General features: G+C 38.3%; 1 long non-coding RNA gene across 5 annotated transcripts in view; it reads left to right on the forward strand.

Annotated features, from left to right (window-relative positions):
* LOC309643147 overlaps positions 1-22795 on the forward strand; it is a 426223-nt gene that overhangs the window by 328577 nt on the left and 74851 nt on the right. For all 5 annotated transcript variants that reach the window (XR_014253573.1, XR_014253574.1, XR_014253575.1 and 2 more), the window contains one exon: positions 20392-20481. This is a non-coding gene — a long non-coding RNA (uncharacterized lncRNA). The remainder of the gene's footprint in view (positions 1-20391; positions 20482-22795) is intronic.

The raw sequence follows: 22795 nt of genomic DNA on the forward strand, positions 1-22795 counted from the left end.
AGACATAAAAAAATATCCTGACTGAGATTCTAGAGGTGAAAATTATAGTGCAGGAGACGAAAAATGCACTGGATGGAATTAATAGCAGACTAAATATTGTGGACAAAAAGATAACTAAACTTGAAGACATAACAATAGGAACTATCCAAAATGAAACAAAGAAAACGGCTCATTTTAAAAAAGCAAAATAAATAAATAAACCATTAGTGAGCTATGCAATAATTTCAAGCAACTTTGAAACGAAACCCAAGAAACACAAAGGAACCTATAACAAGGCAAATAGTAAATATCTTAGAATCAGCAATAAAGAGAATATCTTAAGCATCCAGAGCAAAAACATTTTATCTACAGAGGAACAAAGGATGACAGCAGATTTCATCTGGAAATAATGCAAGTGACAAGAAACTGGAGCAACATTGTTAAAGTACTAAAAGGAAAAAAAAAAGTAGAATTCTATATCCAATGAATATATATTTCAAAGACAAAGGTGAAACAAAGATTTGTTGGGTCATACAAAAACTGAAAGAATATTTTATTAGCAGACCCAACTGTAAGAAATGTTAAAAGAAGTCCTTTGGACTGGAAGAAAATGATAGCAGATGATATCATATTTCTGAGCAAAGAAATAAAGAGCACCCAAAATGGTAATATGTATGTAAATAAATAATACTTTTTTCTTCTTGTTTACATCTATAAAAGATCATTGACTTCTTAAACAACAATGAAATATGGGGTTTAGAACAATGAAGAAGTAAAATGTATAACAATAACTCAAAGGTCAAGAGGAGAAAAGGGGAAATATACTGTTTCTACATGACTTACAGGTGTTCTGTCCACATTCTAGATGCTAATCCTCTGTCAAGTGTATGTTTTGCTAACATTTTTCCAAGGATTATGGTTGGTTTTATTTTGCCTCCAGTGTATTTTTTTTAGATTTTATTAAAGTATAGTTGATTTACAATGTTGTGTTAATTTCTTCTGTACAGCAGAGTGACTCAGTTATACACATACATACTCTTTTTCATATTCTTTTGCACTATGGTTTGTCACAGGATATTGACTATAGTTTCCTGTGCTATACAGTAGGACCTTGTTGTTTATCCATCCTATATATAATAGTTTGCTTCTGCTAATCCCAAACTCCCATTCCTTCCCTCCCTTAAGCCCCCTTGGCAACCACAAGTCTATTTTCTATATCTGTGAGTCTGTTTTCATTTTGTAGATATTTGATTTGTATCAAATTTTAAAATTTTTATTGGAGTATAGTTGATTTACAATGTTATGTTTATGCTGTACAGCAAAGTGAATCAGTTATTCATATACATATATCAACTCTTTTTTTAGCTTCTTTCCCCATAAAGGTCATTACAGAGTATTGAGTAGAGTTCCCTGTGCTATATGGTGTGGCCTTATTAGTTAGCTATTTTATACAGAGTAGTGTGTATATGTCAATCCCAATCTCCCAATTTATCCCCCCCCTTACCCCCTGCTAACCATAAGTTTGTTTTCTACATCTGTAACGCTATTTCTGTTTTGTATATAAGTTTATTTATACCTTTTTTTAAGATTCCACATATAAGCAATATCATATGATATTTGTCTTTCTCTGTCTGACTTACTTCACTCAGTATGACAATCTCTAGGTCCATCCATGTTGCTGCAAATGGCATTATTTTGTTCTTTTTTATGGCTGAGTAATATTCCATTGTGTATATGTACCACATCTTCTTTATCCATTCCTCTGTTGATGGACATTTAGATTGCTTCCATATCCTGGCTATTGTAAATAGTACTGCAGTGAACATTGGGGTGTATGTGTCTTTTTGAATTATGGTTTTCTCCAGATATATGCCTAGGAGTGGGATTGCTGGATCATATTGTAGCTCTATTTTTAGTTTTTTAAGGACTCTCCATATTGTTCTCCATAGTAGTTGTACAAATTTACATTCCCACAAACAGTGTAGGAGAGTTCCCTTTTCTCCACACCCTCTCCAGCATTTATTTGTTTGTAGAATTTTTAATGATGGCCATTCTGACTGGTGTGAGGTGGTGCCTCATTGTAGTTTTGATTTGTATTTCTCTAAAAATTAACGATGTTGAGCATCTGTTCATGTGCCTCTTGCCCATCTGTATGTCTTCTTTGGAGAAATGTCTATTTAGGTCTTCTGTCCGTTTTTTGATTGGGTTCTTTGTTTTTTTGTTGTTGAGTTGTATGTGCTGTTTGTGTATTTTGGAAATTAAGCCCTTGTCGGTCGCATCATTTGGTTGATCACCAGAGGTTGTCTTTTCATTTTGTTTGTGGTTTTCTTTGATGTGCAAAAGCTTGTAAGTTTCACTAGGTCCCATTTGTTTATTTTTCTTTTTATTTCTATTGCCTTAGGAGACAGACCTAGGAAAACATTGGTATGATTTATGTCAGAGAATGTTTTGCCTATGATCTCTTCCAGGAGTTTTATGATGTCATATCTTATATTTAAGTCTTTAAGCCATTTTGAGTTTATTTTTGTGCAGGGTGTGAGGGTGTGTTCTAACTTTATTGATTTACATGCAGCTGTCCAACTTTCCCAGCACCATTTCCTGAAGAGACTGTCTTTTTCCCATTTTAATTCTTACTCTTTTGTCAAAGATTAATTGACCGTAGATGTGTGAGGTTTTTTCTGGGCTCTCTACTCTGTTCTATTGATTTGTATATCTGTTTTTGTGCCAATACCACACCATTTTGTTTACTGTAGCTTTGTATTATTGTCTGAGGTCTGGGAGGGTTATGTCTCCTGCTTTGTTCTTTTTCCAGGCGATTGCTTTGGCAATTCTGGGTCTTTTATGGTTCCATATAAATTTTAGGATTATTCTAGTTCTGTGAAAAATGCCATGGGTAGCTTGATAGGGATCACATTAAATCTGTAGATGGCTTTGGGTAGTATTGCCATTTTAACAATATTAATTCTTCCAATCCAAGAGCATGGGCTATCTCTCCATTTCTCTAAATCATGTTTAATTTCCTTTATTAATGTTTTGTAGTTCTCAGCAAAATAAGTCTTTCACTTCCTTGGTGAGGCTTATTCCTAAGTATTTCATTTTATTTTGTGTATGCAATTTTAAAAGAGACTGTTTGTTTACATTCCCTTTCTGATATTTCATTATCAGTGTAAAGAAATACACCCGATTTCTGTATGTTAATATTGTATCCTTCTACCTTCTTGAATTCGTTTATCAGTTCTAGTAGTTTTTGTATGGAGTCTTTAGGGTTTTCTATATATGGTATCATGTCATCTGAATATAATGACAATTTTACCTCTTCCCTACCAGTTTGAATACCTTTTATTTCTTTTTCTTTTCTGATTGTTGTGGCTAGGACTTCCAATACTATGTTGAAGAGAAGCGGTGAGAGTGGGCTTCCTTGTCTTATTTCAGATTTTAGCAGGAAGGCTTTCAGCTTTTCACTGTTGAGTATTATATTGGCTGTGGGTTTGTCATAAATAGCTTTTATCATGTTAAGATATGTTCCTTCTATACCCATTTTCATAAGGGTTTTATCATGAATGGATGTTGAATTTTACCAAATGCTTTTTCTGCATCTACTGAGATGATCATATGGTTTTTGTCCTTTCCTTTGTTGATGCGGTGTATCACATTGATTGATTTGCGTAAGTTGAACCACCCTTGTGACCCTGGGATGAATTCAACTTGGTTGTGGTGTATGACCTTTTTTATGTGTTGTTGGATTTGGTTTGCTAATATTTTTGTTGAGAATTTTTGCGTGTCTATATTCATCAGATATTGGCCTTTAATTTTCATTTTTAGTAGTGTCTTTGTTTGGTTTTGGTATCATGGTGATGGTGGCTTCATAGAATGCCTTTGGGAGTGCTCCTTCCTCTTCAGTCTTTTGGAACGTTAGAGAAGGAGCGGTATAAGTTTTTCTTTGTGTGTTTGGTAGAATTCCCCAATGAAGCTATCTGGTCCTGGACTTTTGTTTGTAGGAGTTTTATTATTTTTATTTATTTATTTTTTACATAGTCTATTTCATTTCTAGTGATTGGTCTGTTCATGTTATCTATTTCTTCTTGATTCAATTTTGGTGGGCTGTATGTTTGTAGAGAGTTGTCCATTTCTTCTAGGTTGTCAAATTTGTTGACATGTAATTGTTCATAGTATTCTCTTATGGTTTTTTGTATTTCTGTGGTATCAGTTGTGATACCTCCTCTTTCATTTTTTATTTTGTTTATTTGGGTCTTCTCTCTCTTCTTGGTGAGCCTGGCCAGAGGTCTGTCAATTTTGTTAACCAAGAACCAGCTCTTGGTTTTATTGATTTTTTTCTATTGTTTTTTAATCTCTATTTTATTTGTTTCCTCTCTGATTTTATTATCTCCTTCCTTCTGCTGACCTTAGGTTTTGTTTGTTCTTCTTTTTCTAATTCTTTTAGGTGATGGGTTAGACTGTTTATCTGAGATTTTTCTTATTTCTTAAAGAAGGCCTGTATCACTATGAACTTCCCTCTAAGAACTGCTTTTGCTGCATCCCATAGATTGTGTGTTTTCATTGTCATTTGCCTCAAGGTATTTTTTAATTTCTTCTTTGATTTCATCATTAACTCATTGGTTTTTCAGTAGCATGCTGTTTAGTCTCCATGTAATTGTTGTTGTTTTTTTCTTGTTTCTTTTTCTGTGGTTGATTTCTAATTTCATGCCATTGTGGTCAGAAAAGACGCTTGAAATAATTTCTGTACTATTAAATGTCTGTTAGTTTTTGTTTTATGTATTTGAGTGCTCCTATATTGTGTGCATATATGTTGACAAGTGTAATATCCTCTCCTTATATTGATGCTTTTATCATTATATAGTGTTCTTCTCTACCTTTCTTTATAGCCTTTGTTTTGAAGTCTATTTTGTCTGATAAGAGTATTGTGACCCCTGCTTTCTTGTCATTTCTATTTGCATGAGATACCTTTTCCATCCCTTCACTTTTAATCTATGTGTGTCCTTTGCCCTAAAGTGGGTCTATCCTAGGCACCATATTATAGGCTTTTGTGTTTTTTTTTTAATCCAATCTGCCACTCTATGTCTTTTGATTGGAGCATTTAGTCCACTGACATTTAAGGTAATTATTGATAGATATGTATTTATTGCCATTTTAAACCTTGTTTTCCCATTGATTTTATATTTCTTCTTTGTCCCTTTCTTTTTCTTTTTCCTTTTGTGGTTTGATGATTTTCTTTTGTATTATGCTTATGTTCTCTTCTTTTTGGTTTTGTGAATCTATTGTATGTTTTTGATTTGTGGTTGCCCTGTTTTTCAAGTATGTTAACCTGTTTCTATATATACTTACTTTAGACTGGTGGTCATATAGGCTTAAACACATTCTAGAAAAATAATCCACATTGTCTTACTCTCCTCCCTTACATTTTATAATTTTGATGTCCTCTTTTGCATCTTCATGTTCATCCTTCTGCTGTTCTTTGTGGTTATCATTGCTTTCACAGAAATTTTTTGATTTTATTTTTTTAAATCTGTGTACTGGCTTAAGTGATTTACTTTCCAAATGTGATTTTCTCTTTCCTGTAGATTCTTGCTTCTTTTCTATTTAGAGAAGACCTTTCAATATTTCCTTTAGGATAGGTTTAGTATTGCTGTATTCTTTTAGTTTTTGCTTGTCTGAGAAATTCTTTATCTCTCCTTCTATTCTAAATGATAATCTTGATGGTTAGAGTGTCCTAGGTTGCAGAGTTTTCCCTTTCAGGACTTTGAATATATCTTGCCACTCCCATCTGGCCTGCAATGTTTCTGTAAAGAAATCAGCTGATAGCCTTATGGGGGTTCCCTTGTAATTTACTCTTTGTTTTTCTCTTGCTGCTTTTAGAATCCTCTCTTTAACTTTTGCCATTTTTATTATAATATGTCTTGGTATAGGTCTTTTGGGGTTTATCTTGTTCAGGACCCTCTGTGCTTCTTGTATCTGGATATCTGTTTCCTTCTTTAGGTTTGGGAAGTTTACAGCCATAATTTCTTCAAATACATTTTCAGTCCCCTTTTCTCTTTCTTCTCCTTCTGGGATCCCTATTATGCATAGATTGGCACACTTTATATTATCTCATAGGTCTCATATTGCTTTTATTCTTTTTTTTTTTAATTTGGGTTTCTGTCTGCCATTCTAATGGGGTGATTTCCATTATTCTATCCTCCAGATCACTTGTTCATTCTTCTGCATTATTCATTCTGCTATTCATAACCTTTAGTTCAGCTTTGGTCTCTTCAAATGAATTCTCTAATTTTTCTTGGCTCCTCCTTATAGTTTCTCGTTCCTTTTTTACAATAATCTGCATTTCTGTCAATAGCCTTTCTTAATTCCTTCAGTATTTTTATTATCTCCTTTTTGAATTTGTTGTCTGTTAGACTGAAGAGGTCTGTTTCATTGTTTGTTTTTTCAGGGGAATTCTCTCAATCTCTTAATTGAAAGTGGTTCCTCTGCTTCTTCATTTTACATACTTTTCTCTTGCTCAATGAGTTGAGAAGAAACAATTATTTACTGTGGTCTTGGAGGGTTTTTGTTAATGTGGGAACGTCCCTGTGTAGTCTCTATGGGTTTAATGTTTTTTGGTGTGAGGGCTGTTTTTAGTATGGATGCCTGCCACCTCTTTCCTCAGTGCATGCTGGACGTTATCCCCTTGATAGGAGGTGTGACTGGTGTTGTGGTGACCAGAGCCTGCACTGGATATCAAGTGCCTCCAGTGTCTTTTGATACAGATTTTAATTACACTTTTATGTAGTCAAATTTATCGTTTTGTGTAGTTTGTGCTTTGTCTTGAATTAGAAACCTTTCCTCACTATTTCCAAAATCATGAATATATTCTTTTATATTCTCATCTAAAAATATTCCCCCCCAAAAAAATAATAAAATAAAATAAAAAATAAAAATATTCCCAATACCCCCATAATAAGCACCATTTCTGCTTAAATTAGCCAACTGATACAAAGTTCATTACAGGGGAGTGCTGTGATTGCTTTCCTTTTATTGAAAAATAATCCTCTCTACTTGCAAAAGTCATCCTTTCAGAACTTCAGGAGGATTCCTCATGGTGTGAGGAGTAAGGAAGAGGATATGCCAGCCGGGTCAGTCACATCAACCCTAGCAATCAGAGGGCTGACAGCTGTCTCGTTTTCAAGTCCTTGTAATTACTGGAGGTGCCCAGCCAGGAAGAAAAGTAGTTATGCCCATGAAAGAGTTCTGGATACATGAGAAGGAAAGAGATAACATCCAGTGAGAGCTCAGCTTTCCCAGGTCCATCAGCCTATGTTTGGGAAACCATTTCACCAATGATAACAAATAAGGGCTTGCTGTTTTCAGTGTCTGAGCAGGAGCTGCTTAAATTTCCCCAGTCAGTATATTTCTGCCATTATTCAAGGTACTCCCCATTTTATTTTCTAACTCATCTTCTTTTGGAGGTCACACTCAGTTCTTATGTTCAGCTAGCTTCCTAATTCCTCTTTAAATAAATAGATAATTAGAAGAGGGGATGAAATCTTTACTCAGTCTCTAGGACAGACTCTGACAGAAGCAAAAATGGAGCAGAACAGGTTCTGGAGGTGCTTAAATGTCAGCTATATCTATTCCCTTAGATTGATAACTCTGATTCTGTTTTTGAAACACTCTTTGAAAATTTCTTACAGAAATATGCTACTTACTTTTTAACTATCTTATTTCTGTTTTTTCTTGCATAATCATAATTTATATTACAGTACTTTAGATTTATTATCCCAAGTAATTTCAGAGTTATTTTCAACATTATTGTGCAACATTCTTTTGATTGGATTATTCTTCAAACGGGAAATTATTTTTTCACCCACTGTTTCTTCCCTGTGTTGCTTAAAAGAATTAGAATAGTTATCAGTTATGTAGTTTTGAAGTACGTACAGTGGAAAAAGTTACTTTGACTAAAATTTTAAAAGTAAATTATCTTCTCTTCAAACATATTCTACTAATGATTACAATAAGTTTTATTTTATTTCTCAGTATAATGGAATAAATTGCATTTTGTTTTTCATTTGAGTAGACTATGTACCAGAATAATATTAAGTAATCACAAACAGTCTGTGGTTTTTGTTTTGGACTTACTGCAACATGAACTGTGAGGGGTGAGGCAACATTTTCTCTAATTGGCCCTTGTCTGAAATTCTAACACTGTACTCAAAATTCCATCCCAGCTCTGAATTTTGGGTAAGGTTATGTGAGACTCTCCAGCTCAGATAATGGTTGGTTATGATAATAAACAGCTGGTGAAGCCTTGGCAAGAAGCTGGTGTTAAAGAACTTAGAGTGAAATCAAACCCTAGTGGACAGGGGTACCCCACACCCCAGCTGCTGGTTCATCCCATCCTGACCTATAGCTCAGCAGCACAGAACCTTCAGACCCAGTCAGGCCTTGAAGACTGCAGAGGGCTTTTAGTTTTCCAGGAACAATAGATATTTCCAGAAAATAAAGTCTGGTATTTTTGGATAGGAGTCCTTGCAATTCCACTACAAGTGCTGGTGTCGCTAAGGCCTGATTACCTCTTGAGAAATGTGATATCTCATTTCCTGTTGGCCAGAGCAACTTAGTTAAGGACCTGATCAGAACCCCACAAAAATGCCCCAAGGAAGACCAAGTTTATATTTGAAGCTACCTCATTTCCCTTGTAAGTTCCCTCTTTGTCTCTTCCTACCTTCTCCTGGAATCCCAAACCCTTATACTGTTCTCTGACAACCCAGACATTTCTCCTGCCACTTACACAGGCCTGAACTCTCCAAGCAGAAAACTTCCCTCATGAAGTTTTCTTGTCCCATTTCCATGATTACAGACTCCCTGAGCAGGGCCAAAGATGAGGGTGCAGGGCATTGTAGAAATGGTATGTCTTCTAAAGCTCAGAGATCCAGGGTAATCTACTCCAGCTGCAACCCTAGTATCATGATGTGTTGGTTCAGAACAAACCAAAAACTAAAATTACAGGCCATGCCTGAATATAGGGTGAAGCAAAACTACCCTAAACAGTCACTGTTTCCTAAAGGATAGAGATTTTACTTTTTAAATTACACTATGAGAAGCAGGGATTTGCATTCCTTTATGCCTTTATGTGGCAATTGCAGAGTCCCTGATGCACAGAGAGAATGGGGTAAAGTATAGTCTATGGTGACAAAATCAGAAGGGACAAAGGACTAAGGGAGTTGTAGATCTCTCCCACCTGTCTTCATCCATCTGGCTTTTACCCACTGCTCCAGTCAGCTTAGTGTGAGTGTTCCAAAATCTCCTCCTTGTCCTACCCACCCCCCGCCTCCAACTAGGACTCAACGTGCTCCCCTCAGTATGTCTTTGTCATAGATTTTTACTGTGTCCTGTCATCACTGATAACTTTCTCTCTCTCTCTCACCATAATGCAAGTGTCATGCACATATGTCATATCTTTTGTGAATTTTTCTCACAGGACTTGGCACAAACATGGCATGCTGTAGGTGACTACTAAAAGTTCAAACATTAGGGTAAAAAGGCATGATCTCATACCCATGAAACAACCATGTTGTTTATTCAGCTTTACATTCATATCAGATAACCAGAAGCGTGAACTGTTTAACGTAATGAAAGGATGCAAATGATATCACCTGGACATGATCTGCTATATTTAAGACTCAAGAATGTGACTTAGAACAGTTGGCTAGAATCCATGGTCCACTTATCTGACCTTCTGATAAAAATGGAAGCTAGTGAAAATAATGAGAGTATACAAATACTAAAGATAAAGATAAAGGTAAAGATAGTTATACCATTGGCCTTTCTTGTGTGGTGACTGGCACTGGGCCCATTCACGCCTCATGTGTGCCCCAGGACAACTTTGGACTTTCCTTCGAACCATGGTAGAGGCATGAACCCTACTCATGGATCAGGAAGGGTCTCATTTCTTGGCCACTCAAGAAATAAGAGATCAAGCCTGAAAGCTACATTCTTCCGAGAAATAAGAGCAAGAGGAGCAAATAGACAATGTGATGCTATGTGGAAGCTGCCTTGTGTGGGGGGGTGTGGTCAGGGAGGGCTGGGGATGTGCTTTTTTGAGCCAGAAAAGCAATCAGAGGAAAAAAGCAGAGGGAATGTAAGGCCATGCCATGTAAGCAGGGGATAAAAGGGACAGAAGACACAAGGCAACGTTCTGGAGCCAGGCAAGCAGTGATGGCACCATCTGGGGAAAGATCTCAGTGCCCTAGTTGGCATTCCTCCAGATACTGCATGGTAGTGAGCTGGCTCTAGTGAGACAAAAGCATTCATTTATGGCTGGTAAGCAATCTTGGGGTTGTAACCAAATCCTCCAGGAGCTGGTAAACAATTTCCATGCCTCTTATGAAAATACACTTTGTTCTGAAGTGAGACTATATATTCTCAGGAGCTACGGGGTTCACAGAAATATTTTCAGTAGCCCTTGCCATTGAAGTTCCAAAGAGACCTTGGATGTTACTTTTAATCAAGCTTAACGGTTAGCACATACTGCACCCAACCAGAAGCAATGACAATCCAAGGACCAGCTTTGATCATCCCTATTAGTGCCTTGTATGTAATTACCTGAATAATGTGACTAAATGATTTTGGCACCAAATCTATGTTAACTTACTATGGATGGAAAAGTATCAACATGTATTGAGCAAGCAGGGTGCCAGACATTTTGCTGGATACTTTAACTAGTTATCTCACTGGGTTCTCATAACAAACCTATGAGGTATGACTTTACAGATGAGAAAACTGAGACCCTGAAAGGTGAAATAAATTGCCTAAACCATACAGCTACCAAATAGTAAAGGTATATTTTGGACCCATGTCTGCTAAACTCTTTCCACCTGCAACATTAACAGTAATCATTGTAATAGAGCAAATGTTTATATAGCATTCATTCTGTGCTCTAAGCATTTTATATACATTCTTGGAGGTGACATCACTCCAGCCTCCATTTCCTCACAAAGATCAACAATTAGACAGCTATCCATGAACAAAAGCAGCTCTGGGAAAGCTCTGGAGTCTGCTTAAGGAACTTTAGCAACACAGTGGGAGGAAACCCTGAGAATAACCACACAAGAGAAGAAAGACAGCTTCATTTTGCCTGAATCGTCCCATCCCCCAAGCGAGCATTGCTCCATGCCAAGAGGAAACTTCCCAGGTAGAAAGAGTCCCCCTTGCCAGGAGAAGTAGAGCAGGGTGAGCAACCAGCTTCCCCAGCCTTTCCAGGTACCACATGAAGGCCTCAGTTCAGTTTTGCCCCGCCCAGGCTGCCAAAGATGAGATGTGTAGAGCCAGCTAAGAAAAGAAGAGCCAAGGGAGAAAAGCAGGGGCTACCAATAGCAGCCACATGGGAGGAGCCATTTCGGTTCACAGTGACCTGCTTTGCGGACAAACTGAGCAGATTTGGCCGCTGAAGAAGCCATTGGTCAGCACAACTGATGTGGACCCCCCTTACAGATTTCACCAGAATTTGCCCCACAGGTATTCATGTTCATTGATGCCAGCTGCCAGAGTACCTCCCTGCTCCCTCCCTCCTGCCCCTACTAGAGCCCAGGGACTACACCTGCAGCCAGTCCAGACCTCTGTGGCTATGCAAATGCAAAACTCCAGCCTAGACTCCCACAGAGGAACCCCATCGCTGTGCATATGCTTGGGACTCACCCTCCAGATATGTACTGGTATGCTGCTTGCCTGACACCTGTCACCAGCCTCCACTACTGGGAGCACACCTTGGGGGAGACTGTGCAGCTACAGGATGGCATGCTGACAGCCAGGGCCCCTGCAATTGCAACGGGCCCAGATCAGGCCGTTTTCTGTCCTGGCCTGCACTACCGTGTTCACCTGCAGCAAGCCCCTAGCTGTGTACCTGAATGGCCCTGGCCCAACCCTCATCACAGGCCCCCAGTGCAGGGCCTGGCTGTGGAGGGACAACTATGCAGTCACAAGTGAGCACACTGACAGCAAAGCCCCTACAGCTTCCAGTAAGCCCATAGTTTGCCCTGGCCTTTCTGACTGCCCTGGGCTGCACCACTACATTTGTCTGTAACCAGACCCTGCCACTACATAGGCACCTGTAGCTGGCCCCACAGCCAAGTGTATGCACGCCACCAGCTCCAGGCGCCACCATTGCCTGCCCTCCTAGTCCATACTAGCTGGACCTGAAGGTGCCACTGAGGATCCCCAAAGCTCTTGCAGACACTGAAGACTCCCTGCAGTCCTCACCAAGAACCATACATTCATCAATGCTCTGGACCTCAGCAGACTGAGCGTAATGAACATCATGCCACCTTGGACCCAGTGTCATCTCATGTAGCACTTTGTACCATTGGACCTGGTGTCATGCTCCAGGATGCCCCTTCCTGTAGGTGAAAGTCTTCCTTTACCAAATTCAGTCCATAAAGCCTGGAGGAGATGACTGCTTCTTCAGATGTACAGACACCTAAGCAAAGCTATAGGGATCATGAAGAATCAGGAGAACATGACTCTACCAAAGGAATATAGTAAGTCTCCAGTTACTGGCCCCAAAGAAGTAGAGATCCAGGAATTTCCCAACAAAGAATTCTAAATGATTTTTCCAAAGATGTTCAGAGAGCTATAAGAGAACACAGATAAACAATTTAACAATATCAGGAAAACAGTACAAGAACAAAATGAGAAGTTCAACAAAGAGATAAAAAAGGACCAAACAGAAATCTTGAAGCTGGTGAATTAATGACTGAATCTAAGAATTCAATAGAGAGCTTCAACAGTAGGCTTGATGAATCAGAAGAAAGAATCAGTGAACAAGAAAACAGACCAATTGAAATTATCCAATCAGAGGAGCAAAAGGAAAAAATGAAAAGGAATAAAGCCTACTGTACATATGTGACACCATTAAAAGAAAAAGAGTTTTGCATCATTGGGGTCCCAGAAGGAAGAAAGAGAAATTAGTAGAAAGCTTATTTAAATAAATAATGGCTAATAACTTCCCAAATCTGGGGAGATATATATTTCCAAGTTCATGAAGCTAATTGGTCACCACAAAATTTCAATCCAAACAATCCTTTCCAAGACACATTATAATAAAACTGTCAAAAATCAAAGGTGAAGAATTTAAAAAGCAGCAAGAGAAAAAACATTCTCTGATAAAGAGAACCCCCATAAGGCTAAACCCTAACTTATCAGAAGGAAGGAAATAACAAAGATGAGAGCAAGCAGTAATAAAATAGAGATCAGAAAAACAACAGAAAAGATTAATGAAACTAAGAGTTGATTTTTGAAAAGAGAAACAAAATTGACAAACTTTAGCTAGACTAAGGGAAAAACAAGACTCAAATAAAATCAGAAATGAAAGAATAGACATTACAACTCATGCCACAGAAATACAAAGGATCATAAGAAACTACTATGCCAGGGAGGGGAGGGGTGGGGGAGGGATTGATTGGGAGTTTGGGATTAGCAGGAGCAAACTATTTTTTATATATATATATATTTATATTTATATATATATATATATATATATATGTATGTGTATATATATGTATATATATTATAATGGATAAACAACAAGATCCTACTGTTCCCTGAATAAAGTACAGGGAACTTTATTCAATATCCCGTGATAAACCATAACGGAGAAGGATACACACACACACACACACACACACACACAAGTGTGTGTGTGTGTATAATTGAATCACTTTGCTGTACAGCAGAAGTTAACATAGTAAATCACCTATACTTCAATGAAATAAATTTTTTAAAAAAAAGAAACTATTATGAACAATTTTATGCCAAGAAAATGGGCAACCTAGAAGAAATAGAAAAATTACTAGAAACATACAACCTACCAAGACTAAATAATGAAAAAACAGAGAATTGGAACAGACCAATAATAAGTGAGGAGATTGAATCAGTAATCAAAAACCTCCCAACAAAAAAAAGGACCAGATGTTTTCGATAGTGAATTCAACCAACATTTTTTTTAATTAATTAATTTATTTATTTATGTCTGTGTTGGGTCTTCGTTTCTGTGTGAGGGCTTTCTCTAGTTGTGGCAAGTGGGGGCCACTCTTCATCGCGGTGCGCGGGCCTCTCACTATCGCGGCCTCTCTTGTTGTGGAGCACAGGCTCCAGATGCGCAGGCTCAGTAATTGTGGCTCACGGGCCCAGCTGCTCTGCGGCATGTGGGATCTTCCCAGACCAGGGCTCGAACCCGTGTCCCTTGCATTGGCAGGTGGATTCTCAACCACTGCGCCATCAGGGAAGCCCCCAACCAACATTTAAAAAATTAACATCAATCCTTCTAAAACTCTTCCCCAAAATTGAGGAGAAGGAGGGAACACTCCCAAACTCATTCTAGGAGGCCAGCTTTACATTGATACCAAAGCCAGATAAGGACACTGCAAGAAAAGAAAACTATACACCAATATTCCTGATGAATAAAGATGCAAACATTCTCAAAAAATATTAACAAACTGAATTCAACAGCACATTAAAAAGATCATACAACATGATTAAGGGGGATTTATCCCATGGATGCAAAGATAGTTCAACATCTACAAATCAATCAATATTCCACCACATTAGTAAAAAGAAAGGTAAAAGTCATATGATCATCTCAGTAGATGCAGAGAAAACATTTGACAAAATTGAACATCCTCTTGGGACTTCCCTGGTGGTCCAGTGGTAAAGAATCCACCTTACAATGCAGGGGACGTGGGTTCGATCCCTGGTCAGGGAACTAAGATCTGACATGCTGTGGGGCAACTAAGCCCATGTGCCACAACTACTGAGCTCGCATGCCTCAACTAGAGCCCACATGTTGCAAACTACAGAGCCCACACGCTCTGGAACCCACGCACCACAGCTTCAGAGCCCATGCACCCCAGAGCCTGCGTGCCACAACTAGAGAAGAGAAAACCCACATGCCACAACTAGAGAGAAGCCCGTGCACCACAACAGAGAGCCCATGCGCTGCAATGAAAGACCCCACATGCCTCAACAAAGATCCTGCATGCCACAACTAAGACCTGACACAGCCAAAAATAAATAAAATAATTTTTTTTAAAAAATTGAACATCCCCGCAATAAAAACTCTCTACACTAGGTATAGAAGGAACATATTTCAACATAATAAAAGCTTTGGGCAAACCCACAGCTAACATCATACTCAGTGGTAAAATGTTTAAAGCTTTTCCTCTAAGATCAGGAACAAGAAAAGAATATCCATTCTCACCACTCCTGTTCAGCATAGTACTGGAAGTCCTAGCTAGAGCAATCAGGCAAGAAAAAGAAATAAAAAGCATCCAAATCAAAGAGGAAGAAGTAAAATTTTCTTTATTTGCAAATTATATGATCTTATATATAGAAAATCTTAAAAGCGTCACCAAAAAATGTTAGAACTAATCAATGAGTTCAGTAAAGTTGCAGGATACAAAATCAACATACAGAAATCACTTGCATTTCTACACACTAACAATAAAGCATCTGAAAGAGAAATAAAAACAATCCCCATTCACAATAATATAAAAAATAATGGAATACTTAGGAATAAATTTAGCAAAGGAGGTGAAAGATCTGTACACTGAAAACCATGAGACTTTGATGAAAGAAATTAAATAAGACACAAAAAATGGAAAGATATTCTGTACTCAAGGATTGGCAGAATTAATATTGTTAAAAATGGCCATACTACCCAAAGCCGTCTATAGAGTTAATGCAATCCCTATCAAAATTCTAATGGCATTTTTCACAGAAATAGAAAAAAAGATCCTAAAATTAGTATGAAACCACAGAAAACCCTGAATAGTCAAAGCAATCATAAGAAAGAAGAAAATACTGGAAACATTACACTTCCTAATTTCAAAGCTATAGTAATCCAAACAGTATGGTACTGGCATAAAAATAGACATATAGACCAAATGGACCAGAAGAGAGAACCAGAAATAAATCCTAGCATATACAGTCCACTAATATTTCCCAAGGAAGCCATGAATACTCAATGGGTGAAGGATAGTCTCTTCAATAAATAGTTCTGGGAAAATTGGATAACCGCATGTAGAAGAAAGAAATTGAACCCCTTACACCACTCACAAAAATTAACTCGAAATGGATTAAATACTTAAGCATAAGACTTGAAACAATAAAACTCCTACAAGAAAACATAAGAAAAACCTTCTTGACATTGGTTTTGGCAGAAATTGTTTGTATGTAACACCAAAAGCACAAGCAACAAAAGCAAAAATTAATAAGTGGAACTACATCAAATTTCTGCACAGCAAAAGAAATGCTTCTTTTCAACAAAATGAACACTAACAAAATGAAAAGGAAACCTGTGGAATGGGAGAAAATATTTGCAAATCATATCTAATAAGGGGTTAATATCTAAATAAAGTTCTCATACACCTCAATAGCAGAAAAAAATCTGATTAAAAATGGGCAGAGGAACTGAATAGACATTTTTCCAAAGAAGACAAGACCTACAAATGGCCAACAGATACATGAAAAGAAGGTCAACATCATTAATCAACAGAGAAATGCAAGTCAAAACCACAATGAGCTATCACCACATTCCTGTTAGAATGGCTGTCACTGAAAAGACAGAAGATAAGTGTTGGTGAGGATGTGGAGAAAAGGAAACCCTTGTGCACTGTTGGTGGGAAAGTAAATTATTGCAGCCACTATGGAACACAGTATGGAGGTTTCTCAAGAAATTAAAAATAGAACTACCACTGTATGATCCAGTGATTCCACTTCTGGGTATGTATCCAAAGGAAGTGAAAACAGGACCTTGAAGGGATATCTTCACTCCCATGTTCATTGGAGCATTATTCACAGTAGCCAAGATATGGAAACAACCTAAGTGTCCCTCAAGGGATGAGTTGATAAAGAAGTTGTAGTATACATATACACAATGGAAAAATATTCACTGATGAGAAAGAAGGAAATGCTACTATTTGAGATAATATGAATGGACCTTGAGAACATTATGCTAAGAGAAATAAGTCAGAGAAAGACAAATGCTGCATGGTAACACTTATGTGGAATCTAAAAAAGCCAAACTCATAGAAACAGAGAGTAGAGTGGTGGTTACCAAGGGCTGAGAGGTAGGAGAAATGGGGAGATTTTGGTCAAGAGTACTGTTTTATGCTGGTCTCAGCCTATCAGTAACTAGTGTTGTTGCTGGACCCTTGTGGTTCTTATCATGATTGTAAGATGCCCTCAGCAATAACCAACAGGAAACTTTGGAAAAAAGGTTTATTATTCAAAGGTTCTGGAAATTACACAGCACACCTCGGGCCGCACAGTGAAGTCAGGGGTAGAGAAAGAGAGGCAGCAGGCCTAGGGTTCTGCTTTTATTGGGATCAAGTATGGGGACCTAGGGTTTCAAGGGCCTTCTTTTTATTGGTGAATTTAAAACACAGAATGGGAATTTAAAACGTGGGAAGAGAATAAACAAGCAGCCCAAATGGTCAGTTATTGAAATCAATCAAGAGCTCTGAAACCAGCTGTCACATCCTCTCAATGACCTCCTCCAACAGTTAAGATGGATATAAAAGAGTATTTTGGTGTTATGGAATAGTTCTTTATCTGATTGTGGCAGTGTCTGTTACAATTCATAGAAATGTATATTCCCCCAAAAAAGTCAGTTTTATTATATAATAATTTTTAATGAAAAATAAAGTGCAAGCTTTGCAGACGGACTTCCTAGGTTTGAATCATGTACTAGCTCTTTATCTTGAGATATGTTACTTAATCTCCCTATTTCCTAATTTCCTCATAAAAATAATGGGAATAATAGTGACAGCAACCTCATAGGTTTGAAGTGAACATTAAATGGGGTAAAACATATAAGCATTTAGAACAACCCCTGGTATATAGTAAGTGCTCAATAAATATTAGCAATCATTATTAGTACACATATACATTATGCGGGATTGTTTTATGCTGTGTAATTTTAAAAGAGTATTTTCAACAATTCAGGTGTTCCTTAGTTGATGAGTAGATAAACAAATGTGGTCTAGCAATACAATGAAATAGTATTCAGAAGTAAAAAGGAAGTAAATACTGACCCAAGCTACAATATGGGCAAACCTTGAAAACATTATGCTAAGTGAAAGAAGCCAGACACGAAAGGTCACATATTGTATGATTCCACTTATATGAAATGTCCCTAATAGGCAAATAAGTAGAGACTTAAAGTCAATTAGTGATTGCCAGGGGATGGGAGAAAGGGAATTGGGACTGACTGCTAATAGGTATGGGATTTTTTTTTGGAATGACAGAAATGTTCTGGAATAGATCACGGTGATGGTTGCTCAACTCTGTAAATATACTAAAAACCACTGAATTGTATACTTTAAAGTGTGAACTTTATAGTATGTGAATTATGTCTCGATAAAGCTGTTATTTTTTTATATATATATACAATTTTTGCTTGTGGCCTTTTTTCAAGTTTATTTATTTATTTTTGGCTGTGTCGGGTCTTCATTTCTGTGCGAGGGCTTTCTCTAGTTGCGGCAAGCGGGGGCCACTCTTCATCGTGGCGCACGGGCCTTTCACTATCGGGGCCTCTCTTGTTGCGGAGCACAGGCTCCAGACGCGCAGGCTCAGTAGTTGTGGCTCACGGGCCTAGTTGCTCCGCGGCATGTGGGATCTTCCCAGACCAGGGCTCGAACCCGTGTCCCCTGCATTGGCAGGCAGATTCTCAACCACTGCGCCACCAGGAAAGCCCAAGCTGTTATTTTTTTAAATCTCTGAAACAGAGGAGCCTGGGGCAGTTGGGGGCAGCTCAGCCTGGCTCTTTATCTAGTCATGTGGCTGGCAAGGTGTTTATAAGAGATAGCTGTCTTTGAAGTGGATGCCTCTTTGAAGTGGCTCCCTTGGCAATCAAAGCTTAAGTCAGACACTTGCATCACAAAAAGAAAAACCAACTGTCAGGGCTTATTCTACAGGTACAAACTGTCCATTACAAGATAAATAAGGTGCTCTCTTCGGCAGCACATATACTAAAATTGGAATGATACAGAGAAGATTAGCATGGCCCCTGCACGAGGATGACACGCACATTCATGAAGCGTTCCATATTTTTCATCCACATTTGTCAGATTCAAAATCCCAGTATTTTCTAGTGTACCTTGACTATAAATTAAAAATTGTTAAAATAAATGATTTTATGGCATTATAATATGTTAGTAATTTGTTAGTTTATATCAGATATTTATGGTAACTCTAATATCTTGATGGCTATTGTAAATCATGTAGAAATTAAATTTGAGTTATAAATTACCCCTTTGCAAATTCAGTTGTGGATATTATAAATCTATAAAATATAAATTCATGTAAGTAATAAACTAACGCTACCTTAATATGCATATGGAAAGAGTTAAATAATAAATTTCTTAGAACTAAAAAAAAAAAAATTGAATAAGTTCAAAGGGATCTAATGTACAGCATGGTGATTATCGTTAATAACACTGTATTATATACCTGAACGTTGCTAAGACAGTAAGTCTTAAATGTTCTCATCACAAAAAAGAAATGGTAATGACGTGATGGAAGTGTTAACTAACGCTATGGTGGTAATCATTTTGCAATATATAAGTATATCAAATCAACACACTGAACACCTTAAACTTACACAACATTAATGTTAATTATATCTCAGTAAAGCTGGAAGAGATATTTTTAATTAAAAAATCACTGTTTTATAAATTAGCTCATTTTATTCTCACAACAACTTTATGAGAAAGACACCATTACTATCCCTGTTTTATAGGTAAGGAAACTAAGGTCAGAGAATTTGAATAACTTGCCCAAGGTCGTACATACTAAAAAGGGAAAGAAATGGGATTCAAACCCAGGAAGTCTGACTCCAGAAACCATACTCTCAACACATTCTACTGTTCTGTTTTCAAATATTCTGGAACTAAGTGCTTTTCAGAACTTTAGACTTTGTAGCCAGACAATGTCAAAACTCCAAAATGGCATTAATAAGCCCTTAAAGGAAAACATGCCTGACCAGAATCCTAGGGATGAGAGAGGTAACTCATCATCCCTAAGTAACTGAGTGGGAAAGACACCGAAACTTCTTGAAACATTATAATACACATCCCCCACTGTGACACCTCACCTCACCTAATACCTCTTGCTGAAACCCCAGAAGTTAAGGGCAGGCACCTGGAAAAGCCTCAAGGGACCTAGGGAAGTCTGGCTTCCAGTGTTGAGACAGACTCTACTTCCAACACGAGTAGCTGCCCCCCTTTAGGACCACCATACCTGCTGCTTCCTGGCCTTAGATCTGAGAGGTAGGAAAAACATATAAAATCTTCATACGCTGAGCACACACTTCATAGGGAGAAGCAAAGTTCAGATCAAAACAGCTGACTTGGCTTTCTTATTTTCCAGAGCTGCCTAAAATGTATCTCATGAGGAATTCAGCCATCTCTGAAGGTCTTCTTTGGGAAGAGAGTGTGAGTCAAGACCTCCAGAAGCCAGGTAGGGTGATCCACCATCTTGGTTTGCCAGGGACTGGGGGACTTCTAGGGGCACGGACTTCGATTGCTAAACCCAGGACAGTTGATCACCCTTCACTCTTGTTAGGGTCAGCAAGGACCCCTAGGATTCTTCTTCATTCCAGCGCATTCCATTCATGCCAAGCTGTGCTACTCACAGATACAGAGGCATCCAGTCATGCAAATGTGTTTTCTGACGGTGAGCATTTTATTCTGACTCCCCCTTCAGCTATTACTGCTGTATCCCCAGCACCCATTTCCTTAGAATGGCTGCTTTATTCACTGAGCTGGGCTGCTTAAATAAGATGGGATTATTTTCACTAGTTGGTGCCTCCCAGCCAGAGGGGATGTAAAGCTTCCTGGCTTGTTTAGAATTTAACCCCATCTCCTTGAGCTGCTGACTCTCTGAACTCGTCACCAGATAGGCTGGTATCAACCTGAGATAAAGATGCCAGACATGAATAATGATGCATTTCACCATTTTAAAACTTCTCAGTTACAAAGCAGTAGCTGGAACTGGCCCCAATGAAGAGTTTTGACTAATTGTTTCCATTAAGTTTTTCAATCCCTGACATAGTCAGCTTCTCAGAAGCATGTGTCTTGTGGGCAGGACCACCCAATGTTCCCTTGGAAACCTGAAGATGGGGTACCTTAGTGCATAAGCATTTAGAATGCACTCAGTCCCATTTAAAATTCCCCATTATAAGTAAAGCTAAGCATGTAGTGACAGGCACAGCCCCTGCTTATAAGAGCTGGTGCAGTCTAATTAAGGAACTGCACACACACACCCTCCTGCAAGCCCCAGGGATTACAGATGTCAGGAGCTGTTAGACAGAAACTCATTTCTGACAGAGGAGGAGGGGAACCAGGTGTGAGTTCAAGCACCAAGGTCTCTGCCAACTGCAGCAGTTCCCTTCCAAATTGACCTCCTGGCTTTGTGTCTTCTACACTTTGGGAAGGTATCTGGATGCCCTGGGGTTGTCCCATGTGGAGGACTGAGTGACTCAGCCTTGGAAGGTGTGTGCAACCCCCCACCTTCTCCTCTACTCTGCTCACATCCACCCATGCAGTTCAGCCCCAGGGACTTTGCTGCTCTTCTGTCTGGCAAAGGTGCCTGCTAGAGCCCCATGGTCTCTGATTATACTAATAAGATCCATCCCTGAACAGATGGGCCACCTCACTTACAATGGACTTCATATCTGGCCAAGGTAGGCCATTATCTATCTAGTGAGCAATCTAGCAAATGAGGTTGAACATGCAAGCATCATTCTTCATTTAATCATCCAAGCTGTTGGCTCATAGGCCATGGACTGTCAGGCAGGCTGAGTTGGGCCTTAGTATATGTAAAGGTGTGGGCAGGGGAAGAGCCTCTCAGAGACCAACCAGGGCACCAGATGGAGTAAGATAGCATTACATGCATTTAGATTGCGAAGGCTCCCAACCTCTTATGAACAAAGAGCAGGCTGCCCAGCTCCCACCTGAGAGATGCCATGATAGAGGGAATGTCTAGGAAATAGCAATTTTCATGCTGATGAGAGCAGTGTTTGTTCATTTTTATTGTCGGCTGCAGTCATTCTTTTTTTTTTTTTTTTTAATTTTATTGGAGTATAGTTGATTTACAATGTTGTGTTAGTTTCAGGTCTACAGCAAAGTGATTCAGTTACACATATACATATATTCATTCTTTTTTAGATTCTTTTCTCATATAGGTTATCACAGAATACTGAGTAGAGTTCCCTGTGCTCTACAGTAGGTCCTTGTTGGTTATCTATCTTATATGCAGTAGTGTGTGTATGTTCATCCCACGCTTCTGATTTATCCCTCCCCCCAGTGTTTCCCCTTGGGTAACCATAAGTTTGTTTTCGATATCTGTAAGTCTGTTTCTGTTTTGTAAATAAGTTCATGTGTATCATTTTTTAAAAATTAGATTCCCCATATAAGTGATATCACATGATATTTGTCTTTCTCTGTCTGACTTACGTCACTTCCTGTGATAATCTCTAGGTCCATCCATGTTGCTGCAAATGGCATTATTTCATTCCTTTTTATGGCTGAGTAATATTCCATTGTATATATGTACCACATCTTCTTTATCCATTCCTCTGTCGATGGGCATTTAGGTTGCTTCCATGTCTTGGCTGTTGTAAATAGTGCTTCAGTGAACATTGGGGTGCCTGTATCCTTTCAGATTATGGTTTTATCTGGATATATGCCCAGGAGTCGGTGTGCTGGATCATATGGTAGCTCTATTTTTAGTTTTTTCAGGAACCTCCATACTGTTCTCCATAGTGGCTGTA

This window comes from Balaenoptera physalus, assembly GCF_965194825.1.
Source record: "Balaenoptera physalus genome assembly, chromosome: 14".
In the NCBI taxonomy this organism is placed as follows: domain Eukaryota; kingdom Metazoa; phylum Chordata; class Mammalia; order Artiodactyla; family Balaenopteridae; genus Balaenoptera; species Balaenoptera physalus.